The sequence below is a fragment of the Notechis scutatus genome, chromosome 2, assembly GCF_049901735.1.
Source record: "Notechis scutatus isolate UNSWTSFEM ecotype Mainland chromosome 2, rNotScu1.2, whole genome shotgun sequence".
NCBI classification, from domain to species: domain Eukaryota; kingdom Metazoa; phylum Chordata; class Lepidosauria; order Squamata; family Elapidae; genus Notechis; species Notechis scutatus.
In genome coordinates this window covers 109,806,388-109,819,025 of record NC_142010.1, presented here as the reverse complement: position 1 = coordinate 109,819,025, position 12,638 = coordinate 109,806,388, and positions in this window count along the sequence as shown.

Sequence of the window (12,638 nt, the reverse complement as noted above, 5' to 3'; positions counted from 1 at the left end):
ATTATTTATTTATTTATTTGATTTGCCAATTGTTTACAAGATAATAAGTATAAGTGTATACATAGTTGTGAATACATGAAATGGGTACATATAAGAAAAGCGGAGGCGTCGGGCACGATTGGGAGGAAGGGAGTCGCTCCGACTGGGGTTCCTCCTTAAAGTGGACATGCGAAGAATTATTCTCGAAGGGCATAATTCCGGGTTGATACCGCGCTTCTCATGCTCCGGAGTTAGCCGGGTCAGTCAATCAGACAGAGCTGGAAGGGGACCTTGGAGGTCTTCTAGTCCAACCCCCTGGTCAAGCAGGGGACCCTATGCCATTTCAGACAAGTGGCTGTCTAGTCTCTTCTTAAAAACCTCCAGTGATGGGGCACTCACAATTTCTGAACACAAGCTGTTCCACTGGCTAATTGTTCTCACTGTTAGAAAGTTTCTCCTTAATTCCAGGTTGTTTCTCTCCTTGATTAGTTTCCATTAGTTTCCAAGTCAGTCTTCCCCAATCTGTCCTCAGCTGTAACTCTGAGCCATTGCATTCTTTGTGACCTGGACTGGGAATTAGGAGCTTTCTACTTCACATTTCTCCGGAGGGTCATCTTAGAGAAGGCTGACCTAGGATAATGGCATTGACGGTGATTTAGACTACATGCAATCTTTCCTTAAGGATATAGGATATACTAATGAATGAATGTTGGGGAGGCGTGCATTACCCAATTGGTGTTGTAGTTAAGGCACCAGCCTAGAAACTGGGGGATCCTCAGTTCTGCTCCCACCTCTGCTTTGGTGACTTTGGGCCAGTCTTCCCCTCTCAGCCCTAGGAAATAGGCCAGGGCAAACCACTTCCAAAAAACCTTGCCAAGAAAAGGGACTGAAATTTAGAGGGGTGTAGAAGTCTGTTTTCTTATAATAACCTTCACGGTTCTTCTACTGTTTCTTTTGCTGGTTTCTTATCACAGGCATGTTCATTACAAATGTTACTGTATTTTTTTTAAAGAAAGAAAGTAAATTTTAAAAAAAAACTCCTAAATGTTGTAACTCTCTACATAGGGTAAAACTGAGAAAACCTTTTGAAGTTTAGTGATCATAGGATTCTAAATACAATCCGAACATAGGATTCTAAATACAAAGGCAATCCTGTGTATTTCTCAATTGGGAAAGCTAGATTATAGACTAGAGGATTACAGTGCCTTTCATCATGATGATTACATCACAATCCCCAAGTCACTTCCTAGTTTGTCTAGACTACCCATGTTTTCATAAATTTAGGATGAACCATTTTTATACATCACTTTAACTTGCTTACACAAATTATATTTGACATTTTCTGTAGTCTTCCTACTTATCTAGCACTAAATATCTTAACATTTGTTAACTACCCTGTCCAAGATGGGGGGAAAACATGACTGGACCTCCGACAGTACACATCCACATCCACACCCACACACAATTTTAAGAGTCAAACAACTCCTGGCTCTTGTCACTATCATCTTCCCCCAAAGTTTCAAAAGCCATTTTAAAATGGTCTCACTATTGTGAACCTTGAATGCTGTTTAAGGTCATCAAATTGACCTCCAGATGACTAAAAGATAACCCAGAAATCCCTAGCCATTTTGGGGGGAGTATATTGTTTGGCATTGGGGACTTTTTTTTAGGAGTGGGAGCTGTCAAGGTACAATCTAAAACTGCTGTGAAATTACTTCTGGGTAAGAGAGTGCATGAGCCTGGAGTGGGTGAAGCAGATGTTCCTACAAATGGGAAATGGTCTTATCCAAGGCTCCATGGAGCTCCAGTGTTCCCATAGCATAAAGTTGGTCCTATAAATGGCAAGTGCCATATATGGAGGGGCCTTTTCTATTAGATGTCCCTGTTTAATAAATATAATTTAATAAAGATGTCCCAGTTTAATAAATAAAAGATATTGTGGTATTGATATTGTGATTCCATTCAATCACAAAATCAAAATTTAAAAACTCACCTTAAAAATACTTACACCAGGTGTTGTAAGGCCTCCTTGTAGGAGCTGTGATGGTACAGTGGATAGAATGCAGTATTGAAGGCTAACTCACTGTTCACTGCCAGCAGTTCGATTCTCACCGGTTCAAGGTTGACTCAGCCTTCCATTTTTCAAAAGTCAGTAAAATGACCCAGATTGTTGTGGGAAATATGCTGACATTTGTAAATATGCTGACGTTTGCTTAGAGAGGGCTGTAAAGCAATGTGAAGCCGGTATATTACTGTAAGTCTAAGTGCTATTACTAGCGCCAGCGCTCCTGCCTTGAGCAGCAGGTTGGACTAAAAAACCTCTGAGGTTTCTTTCTGCCCTATGATTCCATGTTCTGTGCTCTATAAATGAAAAAAAAAAAAACACATGTACTGCATGTGGGTTATCTCACTCATCATGAAATGAAATGAAAACCCTTATCTCCTTTGAAGTCATGCTTTCAGTAGTTGGTGAAAAGTTGCAAACTTTGCTAATCTTTTGACTCCTAAATGAACTTCTGGCCCAATTAGCTCAAAGCTTTTTCCTCTTTTTTTCAATTAGAGGACTTGTCATACCAGGCAAAACAACCCTGTTGCTTCAATCAATCTTATAGGGGCTGCTGAAGCTAAACAAGGTTATTTCTGGTTAGCATTTAGAATTACAGGGCTATTGGCTAAACATTTTTTTCTGCCTTTGAACCAGTTTTGACTTCTGATGACTGCCTGGACATATTTCTGCACTTTACTTGTCAAGATTATAGATGTGAGTTGCCATTATCTTCATGCCAGGGCTGAGAGAGAGAGAGACTGACAGGCCCAAGTCAGTCCCAAGCCAGGGCAAGAGCTCAGTCTGTCAGTTTCTAGCCTGGTATCATAACCATTATTCCACAATGGCTAATTTGGCTAGATTGGAAAATGGAAAAAACATTCTGAACAAACTACCTTCACAACATTGCTAGGAAAACAGCATGGGGACAACACAAGTCAAGGTTCTGCATAGATTCCTCCTGGTCTCTAATTCTGAAGCTTTCATCTGCCACTGTGTATTATATGCAATATGCCTTCAAGCAGGGGTGGGGTGCAAAATTTTTAACAACCGGTTCTGTGGACGTGGCTTAGGTGGTGGCTTGGTGGTCATGTGACTGGGTGGACATGGCTTGGTGGTCATGTTATTGTCATGGTGGTTGGTGGTCATGTTATTGGCTGGGTATGGCCAATTCAATATCACTCACATCGAGGCATGCATCTCCTCGCCTGGCCTCTCATGACTGTGGGGATGTTGCAACAGTCATAAGTGTGAAACATAAGTGTGAAACATGGTCATAAGTCACTTTTTTCTTTTGAATGGTCACTCCACAGAAGCAAAGTACCAGCAAAGGAGGAAAAAAAAAAACTCCAGAGAAGTTCCTGAGACAGGAAGTCTAGTCCTGCCAAGAATGTAATAAGGGTTAACGGCAGTTTCTGTAATCAAAACCAGAATGTTTCCTTCCTGCCTTCCTTACAGGATTAGGCCAGTAATTTCTTCTGACAACCGGTTCTCCGAACTGCTTAGAATGTTATCAACTGGTTCTAGCGAATAGGTGCGAACCAGTAGAATCCCAGCCCTGCCTTCAAGTTATATTACTTATTTACCAGTCCACACTGTTACATTTATGTGCACATGAGAATATATATGTTTATGCTATACAGTGCCCGTTTTTCTTTCTGGTGCGTAAGCAGCAGTCTGGGTTAAAAGCAGAGAAGTGTTATGTTTCAAAGGAAAGTAACTGACATGGAAAAAACTACTTTTACAAACATAGCTGTAAATGTGGTCAGGAACAAGCTAGGCTTAGCGAGCCAAATTTAGCATGTTATACAAACATCCGATTCTGACTTCATCCACCAAAAGGGGGGAAAAAAGGAAAAAGAAAAGAAGACTCTGGCACTAAACAAATAAAACAAGTTACGCCTTTATGATTTCCTCTAGCTGGAGGAAGCCATAGACACATCTTACACATCTTAAGTGTGGGGAATTAAGCCATTGGTGGGCTCATTGGAAGCACCACTTGTGAGCAGGTTAACAGGTGTTTTGCCACTAAACCAGCCTTAAGGCTTCCTGCAGGTATAGGCTATGTTGTTACTGTAAAACCCCAGGATGGCATGCAAGCCTCAAATTTGTTAATTTTTAAAAAAAAATATTTTCCTGTGTGACTCACACCATTGCTTTTGACCACAGTTGTTAAAAATCACCATGTTTTAGTTTTCACAGTTTTGAATGACAAAAGATGTAGCTTTACCACAGAGAAAAAGAAATACCACCCGATTTCCTCCACAAACCAGGAGAAGCAAAAGGGACTGGTTCCCTCACGTATGGGCATGACATGGCCTGTTATCATCATCTGTTTTCTTCATTTCAGTTCTTAGTTGTCCTGAAAAGTATTTGGTGGCCTACCAACCACCAAAAGGTTGCCCAATTTTGGTTTAGTGTAACCTGAAAATGCAACTCCCTGCTGTATACTGCAAGAGTCAAAAAGAGGGCTGTGAAAATATTTACAGACCCCTCACATCCTGGACATAAACTGTTTCAACTCCTTCCCTCAAAACGATGCTATAGAGCACTGCACACCAGAACAACTAGACACAAGGACAGTTTCCCCCCGAAAGCCATCACTCTGCTAAACAAATAATTCCCTCAACACTGTTCAACAATTTACAAAGTCTGCACTACTATTACTGTTAATCTTCTCATCACTCCTTATCACCCATCCTTTCCCACTTTTGACTGTATGACTGTAACTTTGTCGCTTCTATCCTTACGATTTAAATTGACTGTTTCCTAGTATGATTTGATTGCTGATTGTACCCTGCTTGTATCATTAAGGTGTTGTACGTTATGATTCTTGATTCTTAATGAATGTATCTTTTCTTTTATGTATACTGAGAGTATTTACACCAAGACAAATTCCTTGTGTATCCAATCATATGTGGCCAATAAAATATTCTATTCTATTCTGTTCTGTTCTGTTCTGTTCTGTTCTACTCTACTCTACTCTACTCTACTCTAACTCCCTGCTGTGTTTCCACACTATACTAAGTCACAATGTTGCACCAGCCCAGCTAGTTTTGGCTTGTTCAACAAATCATGTTTGAAACTTAGGTGTCTTAATGCAAAATATCAAACCAACCCATATCTCTCAGGCAATTTATTTAATTTCTCTGACAGGAAAAGAGGCCACTAAAACTCTGCTTCTTTTAGCTACGATAAAAAGTTTGACTTGACAGTTTACAAATTTCCAAAATAATTCTTTCTCAAGCCACCCAATTGAAATGTTCAATTTTTAAAAAATGGGTTTGTTAGAGAAACACAAGCTCAGGATTATTTCTCTAGCAAAGAGAGGGAATTCTAGTCTGGTAGGCCATTGGTTATAAAAAAAGCGATAAATCTTTCTAGGAAAGAAATACTTCTGTTTCACAAAGTTCACATTGAGTAGATTTAGCTTTCCTCATTTCTTTTAAAGAACTGGATAATTTCCTTCATCTCTTTTCTTACACAGTTCATGGTGATGTATAGGACACTCCCGCAGCTACTCTATCAGCTTGCAATAACCCCATGAAGTATTCCAGGCACGTTAAACCTAAAAAGCTCCATTAATGAATACATGTTCGCCACCAGTTTTTCCCATTATGTGCAGCTGTTAAAAGAAGGCTTCACAGTATATGGTGTCATCCAAACCCAAATGGTTTCCGTTCTGGATTTCTTAAAGTTGGAATTTATCACCAAGACAAACTGTTCAATATCTCTCTCTCTCTCTCTCTCTCTCTCTCTCTCTCTCTCTCTCTCTCTGTGTGTGTGTGTGTGTGTGTGTGTTGTGCGTGAACCCAGCCAATGGGTGCTTTCAGAGGAGGATTTTATTGTGCAATCATTCTGCTTCAATCATGGGCTTTTATGTAGTGTACATAGCAATCTCTCCGTTGTTTTGGCCCTCACCCTGGCAGGTTGGGAGGCTGAATTGCCCTCACTTTCATTACGCCATAAAAGAGAGCTTGTGTTGCTCTTAGTGAGTCCTATTCAATCTGGTGCCAATCTAGCAATCCGACCTTTATTGAGACTATGCGTGCTATGGAACTTTTATGAGTATGGCATCTCTCTGGTATTTATTAAAGGAGCCAGACATATTTTAGAAGTTTTGACCGCCCTATCACTTATGATATAAATATATGTGGTCAGCAATGTCCACTGGCTTCAAAATGGTGGGGTGGCCTAAGCCCTATTCTTTTTTACATGTGTGCAATGTGTGCGTGTGCATGTGAAAAAGGGGCATGGGTTTGATTACCTAGTTGCATCTGTCATTTTAAAGCCAGATAACTTTGAATACTCCTGTATGTGACATAGAGGTTAAAATGCTGGATTAAGGCCGGGCAGGTTCAAATCTCCATTCTGCTCTATAGTTTGCTAGGCTTTGTGGGTTAATAATTTTCTAGCATATTTTATCTCACAAGGTTGTTCTAAAGATAAAAAAAAATGGGTTTAAAAACCTAGATTTTTAGAAAATAAACAAATTAGAATCTCTCTCTCTCTCTCTCTCTCTCTCTCTCTCTCTCTCTCTCTCTCTCTCTGAAATAGCGGGGATTGCCTACCTATAGAAAATGTGAAATTTATTGAGCACAAGAAAGTCCAGTTGCCTCCTAAAAAGCACCTTTGGGACAACTATGACCTGGATGATTAAGACTCTCTACAGACTTTTACTCTGAGCAGAATTTATTTATTTTTTGGTGGGGGGGGGGGGAGAAGAAACGTGTAGTTGAATTATTTTTTCTCTTTATAAGGTAAAAGCTGAAATGGGGTGAATTGACATGCCTACTTTTTTTAACTGAAAGTGACAATAAAGCTGTAGCTTTTGTAAAATCAAGTTTTATTAATTTTCTATCATTACATTTATTTAATGCTTAATAAACATCATGTGGTCTGGGTTATTTTGTTTTCTTAACAATACAAATTGCATTAAAGCTGTAAGCTTCTTGAAGACTACCCTAGTTATCACTGGGTATGTTTTTATGGATCATAGACAACCTTATGAAACATCAAACACAGAGAAAGGAGCATTATCTATACACACAGCTGTTGTCAGAAGCAGAGACACCGGGAGGGGAACAGTAAAAGGAGAGGTTAGTGGAAGAATATTCAAACGATAGCAAACATAAGACAGTAGTTAGGTGTGACACATATTTTTTTTTGCCTTTTTCTTTAAACTGACTTTACTGCCATCTGCTGGAAGTATTTATGAATGTTCCAATTCCTTTTATGATAACATATTTACATAGATGTAGGTAGAACTAAGACTGTGCCAAAATCCATCTTGCACATTCTCAGAAATGTTTTTCTCCTGTTTTTTCTCTCTCTCATTCTCACAGTGCTCGAGAAATTATTTTGAATTATAGTGATGATATTTTTTCCTTTAACTGCTGAAGTTGGTGGAGGGTGTTCCCACTTTTGGGAACTGTTAAAAGACTAGATAGACATCTTTCTGTCATTCTTCACTCTCCCTGGCTTTCCAGTTTTCCCAACCTGAAAAATGAGAACAGTTCTTAGTTAGAAACCTAGAGAGAGAATTCAGTAATGAAAAACCTCATAACTAAAAAGTGCGAGAGCACCACTGTGCATCCATAAGCATTTCACTAATGTTCTTTTATCCTTGGATGGAAAATTCAGAAGCCAAATTGCTTTCATCAAATAAAATAAGAACTGATAAGGGAAAAAAAAAACACCAGGAAGCCTTTTTCTGCTTAATACTATTTAGGACAACATCATTTGGATTTTTCAAGAACCGTCTAAGTGCTTGCAAATGTAAGGAGCATATGTGCTAAATGTCATGGAGAAAAGCTACTTTGAGTGTTGCTGAGGAAGAAAAATGAAATATCAGTTGTAAGCAATGCCTACCCACCTTATACAAATACTGTAGAAGCACCATGTACATAGAGGGACTATAGTTCTATATCAACTCTGAGTGTCTTACATATAATAATTAAAACAATTCGATTCAATCTTTATTACAGTCACAGACCAGCACCATTTAAAGAAAATAATATGTGTAAAAAAAAAATTAGACAGCCGACCAGAACAAAACCATAAAATCCAAGCTGCCAATGATAAGCAATCCAAGGGGCTCAACCTCTATCACAGGACCAGGACTTAGAGGAACAACCGGGTCTTACGCTGTTCACGGCATGTCAGAAGGGCGAGAAAAGTATGGATCCCTAGGGAGACATCATTCTGCAATAGTTCCAGCAGCTGATCACTACCCTGGACTGCCAGGTTCCTATGTTTTCTACTAGCGTAGAGAGTAAGGAAGATGGCTTGACAGAGAGAGGGGAGATCCATTATCAAAGCAACAAGGAGTGAAAAAATGAAGGAGGAATATAAAAATGCCTCAGATTCCTCTAGCATAGGAAAGGGAGGAGATAAAGCATAGTTATAATTGGAAGATTCTGTTGCTATAGCTAGTCTTAATAGGTAAAGGTAAAGTTTTAGTAAAAGTAGTTTAGCCTCCTATGAAGTTGATTTCCTGGTGTGATTTACATCTTGGGGCTGATAATAGGTCAGCAGCTACCAAGCTTTAAATTACCTTTTGATTATGCTTACAATGGCCTGTTAAATCAATTAAGTTTTCATCTATGTTTTCCCATCCCCTCAGAAACTCATTGTTCCTTTCAACCCTTACATTTCTCAGGTGTGGGCACATTTCAGTTTTGGCTTTCAGAATGAATAATTTTGTCTTTGTTTTCCTAGTTTTCCCATAGTACTACAAAATTTCCCATCCTTTTTTTAAAAATTTCTAAATCTGTTAATTGATAGATTGCTTCTATGAAGCTGTTCATTCTTGTTACAAAGCTTCTGTGATCTCTAGCAGAACTAGGAATGAAGGTATGCTCTCTTTCTCTTAACAACTACTACAGTATCAAAGCATAATGGTACTATAATTCTTCATTTTAATGGTTATATATTTTTACTTTGTTGTAAGCTGCCTAGAGTTGCCTGATAGTGATATAGGTGGCATATAAATGTAATAAATAAATAAATAAACAACAAAGGGAAAAAAAGAGGTTGTATTAAGGTCAAAGGGAAAAAAAACCCTAAGAGTTTAAGATTGATGTCAGCCCTTTAAGGTAGGCCCAGGTCAAGAAACTAGCATGGAAAATATTCCAGAAATGTCTTTTATTGTAGTGAGATAAAATAACAAAAGCCTCTCCAAATTTCTCTCTATCCCATTTAAACTAACCCAAGTCAAGGTGTGGTTACTGTTCTGTTGTGGGAAGAACGACTGAGACCAGTGATACTTCAGCTCTTTTTATTTGTCTCTCAGTGACTGAACAACTGCGGAGCCGCGGCAGCCTCTTTTATAGTGGCTGCCCGCAGCTCGCGGCCAATGACAGCTCTTCGAATTTCCCGCCGTCTGACGGACCAATCAAAAGGGATTATTTCAAGTATTCAAATATATAACAGTTACTTTGAGTTTCTTTTTTGTGCTTCCTTCTATTTCTGGACTGAGTAATCTTTTCTGCAAGTCCCTCTTTGTTTCTCCCTTCACAACTCTCTAAAAACTTCCCAAGGCCATCTGTACATTGCTGTTACAGGTAAGGAGATTCCTAGATTGTGGAATGAACAATATACCCAGAGAATTAATCATTCTATCTGTATAGTCGAACACTAAAACAGCAGGCCTGAGGTCCTACACTAGAGTGGAAAAGTGTCTTGGTAGGTTGAAGGAACACCTAGGAATGGGGGCACCCGACCATTCCATCTCCGTATTCTGAAGTTATAGTATACTCTCTACCCAGGTAGGCCTAGAAGAGTCACATTAACTGGTCTAGCTCATGCAAAGAATTATTCTGGAAGTCCTTCTTTTCTGCCCTCCTATCTTCCTTCCATGATGTTTTCTTCATTGTTTATTTTAAACTAGAACAGAGATCTCTCTGTGTATAATCTCTCTCTCTCCATATACTTAACACACGAGTAACAGAAGACACAGCAGAATGAAACAGAACAAGGAAATGCAATTGCTTCACTTGTCCAAAGAAGGAAAAGTATAGGAACCAAATTTTATAAACAAAAGAAAAAAAGTCAGAGTTCTATGCTTTTCATGGAACAATGCATTCAATAAAACCATTGTGCAGGCAGGAAAGGCTGTTCCAGTATACATCACCGTCTTAGACAAAGGAGCCCAGTTCCTTCTATTATTGTTTCTGATTTCCCCAGGTTGCAAAATGCTCTATATATTTTCACATCCAGCATAAAATCTTCTCATGTTTTTGCTTCTTTCTTCTCTGAACAGTAGAGAGCAGTGTGACTCTGTTGTGATTCCATCTTCAGAAGCCGAGAGCCTTGTTTTTCTAAGCCCTCTTCTCTTGCTATGTGTGATGACATGTTACATAAATGCTCTATAGACAGACCTTTTCCAGCCAGGGTTTGATACAGAAATGAATGTTCCATCTTTTCCCAGAAGATTTTCTTAGTATGTTTTTTTAAAATAAGTTAAATTCTAACCAGTAGAAAAAAAAAAAAACCTGCTTTCAAACTTCAGTAAGATTTACAATTCTCCCCGGACTAGAAAAATATAAATTTTACAATATCGTAACAACTAGGCCTTTAAAGCAGGGGTGTCAAACTCACGTTGTCACAGTGGCGTCACGTGATGTATTGGGACTTTGCTAATCACACGCATGGCCAGCGTGTGACACATCCTGCCCACAGGCCAGGAGTTTGACAGCCCTGCTTTAGAGGAACTCTTAAGGCACTGGGAGAATTGGGTGCCTCTCTTTCGTTACCAGTGTGCAGGGGAGGCTTGTAGCAGTTTCTTTCTTTAAAAAAAAGAATTTTTATTTTTAAAAACAAACACACATACAAAACATAAAAACATAAAACCATCTTCCATTTTATATCTATACAGTGTGTCAGTTGGTTACAAATCTTTTGTGCTATTCTTTTGTAGTCATTTACTCACAATTTATATCAATTTTCACATTGTCGAACTAACATATGCTTGTATATTTATCAGTTATTAATCATCCATGACAAAAGTATTTATTCCATCATTTTATATAAGATGTTCCAAGTTTTATCTTAAAATTTATGTTATACTTTGAACCAATGGTTATATATGTCTATATTATGTCTTATATCAATCTATTAAATTTCTATCACAAAATTATCTAGTCTATTACACTACTATGTCTTTTTGTCCAGCCATTGATAAAACAAATCCCATATCATATAAAATTGTTTATCTTCTTGTTCTCTAATTTCAAATGTCAATTTACTCATTTCATAATTTTCTTAATAACTTCCTCCTGCATAGGTATTTTATCATTTTTCCAATTCTTAGCAAATACAATCCTAGCCGCTGTTAGTACATTTACAATCAAATATTTCAACTCCTTGTTGTATATTTCTGGTATAATTCCCAATAAAAAGATCTCTGGTTTAAAGTCTATATGTTGTTTTACCATGTGTAGATTTTAGTCCAACATCACTTTGCGTCCGAGCATGTCCACCACAGATGGTAACATGAACCAGGTATCTGATGACACTTCCAACATTTATCTGATTTATTCTTAAACATTCTCGCAAGTATCATCGGGGGGTAGATGCCACCTGTAAAACATCTTATACAAATTTTCTTTATATGCAGTTGACATTGTCATTTTATAATTTTGAGACCACAATTTTTGCCATTTTTCTAAATCAATCCCATATCCAAAATTCCCCCCCAAGCAATCATCGTTTCTTTAACTTGTTCCTCCTCCAATTTAAATTCTAATAAGTGTCCATAAAGTTTTTTAATTACCTTTTCATCAGTACCCATCAAAATCTTATCTAAGTCAGTCAGCTTATCATAAATACCTTCTGCTTTAACATCTTTGTCAAATCTAGATTGTATTTGCAAATATGAAAACTAATTTATTTTTACACCTTGTTTTTCCAACGCTTGCATAGATTTAAGTTCACCCTTTTCATTCAATATCTCACCATATCTAACTGTTTGTTCCTTTTTATATATTATTGGATAAGAAAAAGCTTCAATGGTAGATATCCATAGTGGAATTTTTAAATAATATTGTCTTTTTATCTTCTCCCAATTCAAAAACAATGCCTCTCGAATATAATGTCTTCTAAAATACCCCTGTGTTTTAGTTTCCTTGTTACCAAAGGATGGCATGCCATCACAACAGCAAGTCATGCCCTTCTAAGGTCAATAGTTTATTGTTCCTTAATGTTATCCATTCCTTTACCCACATCAAATTTGTTGCATGGTAATACAATTCCCAGTTAGGCAAGGCAAACCCTCCTCTTATTCTTGCATCTTGTAACAATTTTAATTTCATTCTTGCTTTTTTGCCTTGCCAAATATATTTCAACACAATTCTATTTAAATCTTCAAAAAACTCCTTCCCTAGTCAGATTGGAATTGTCTGGAATAAATATATAGTTCTAGGCAATACATTCATTTTAATTGTAGATATTCTCCCAATCAATGATAATTGTAAGTTTCCCCATTTTGTCAAATCTGTCGCAATCTGCTGTTTGAGTTTAAAATAATTATCCTCCTTCAGTGTACTACATCTTGATGTAATGTATATCTCTAAATACTTAACCTTGTTTGTGACCTGTATTTCTAAAACTTCTT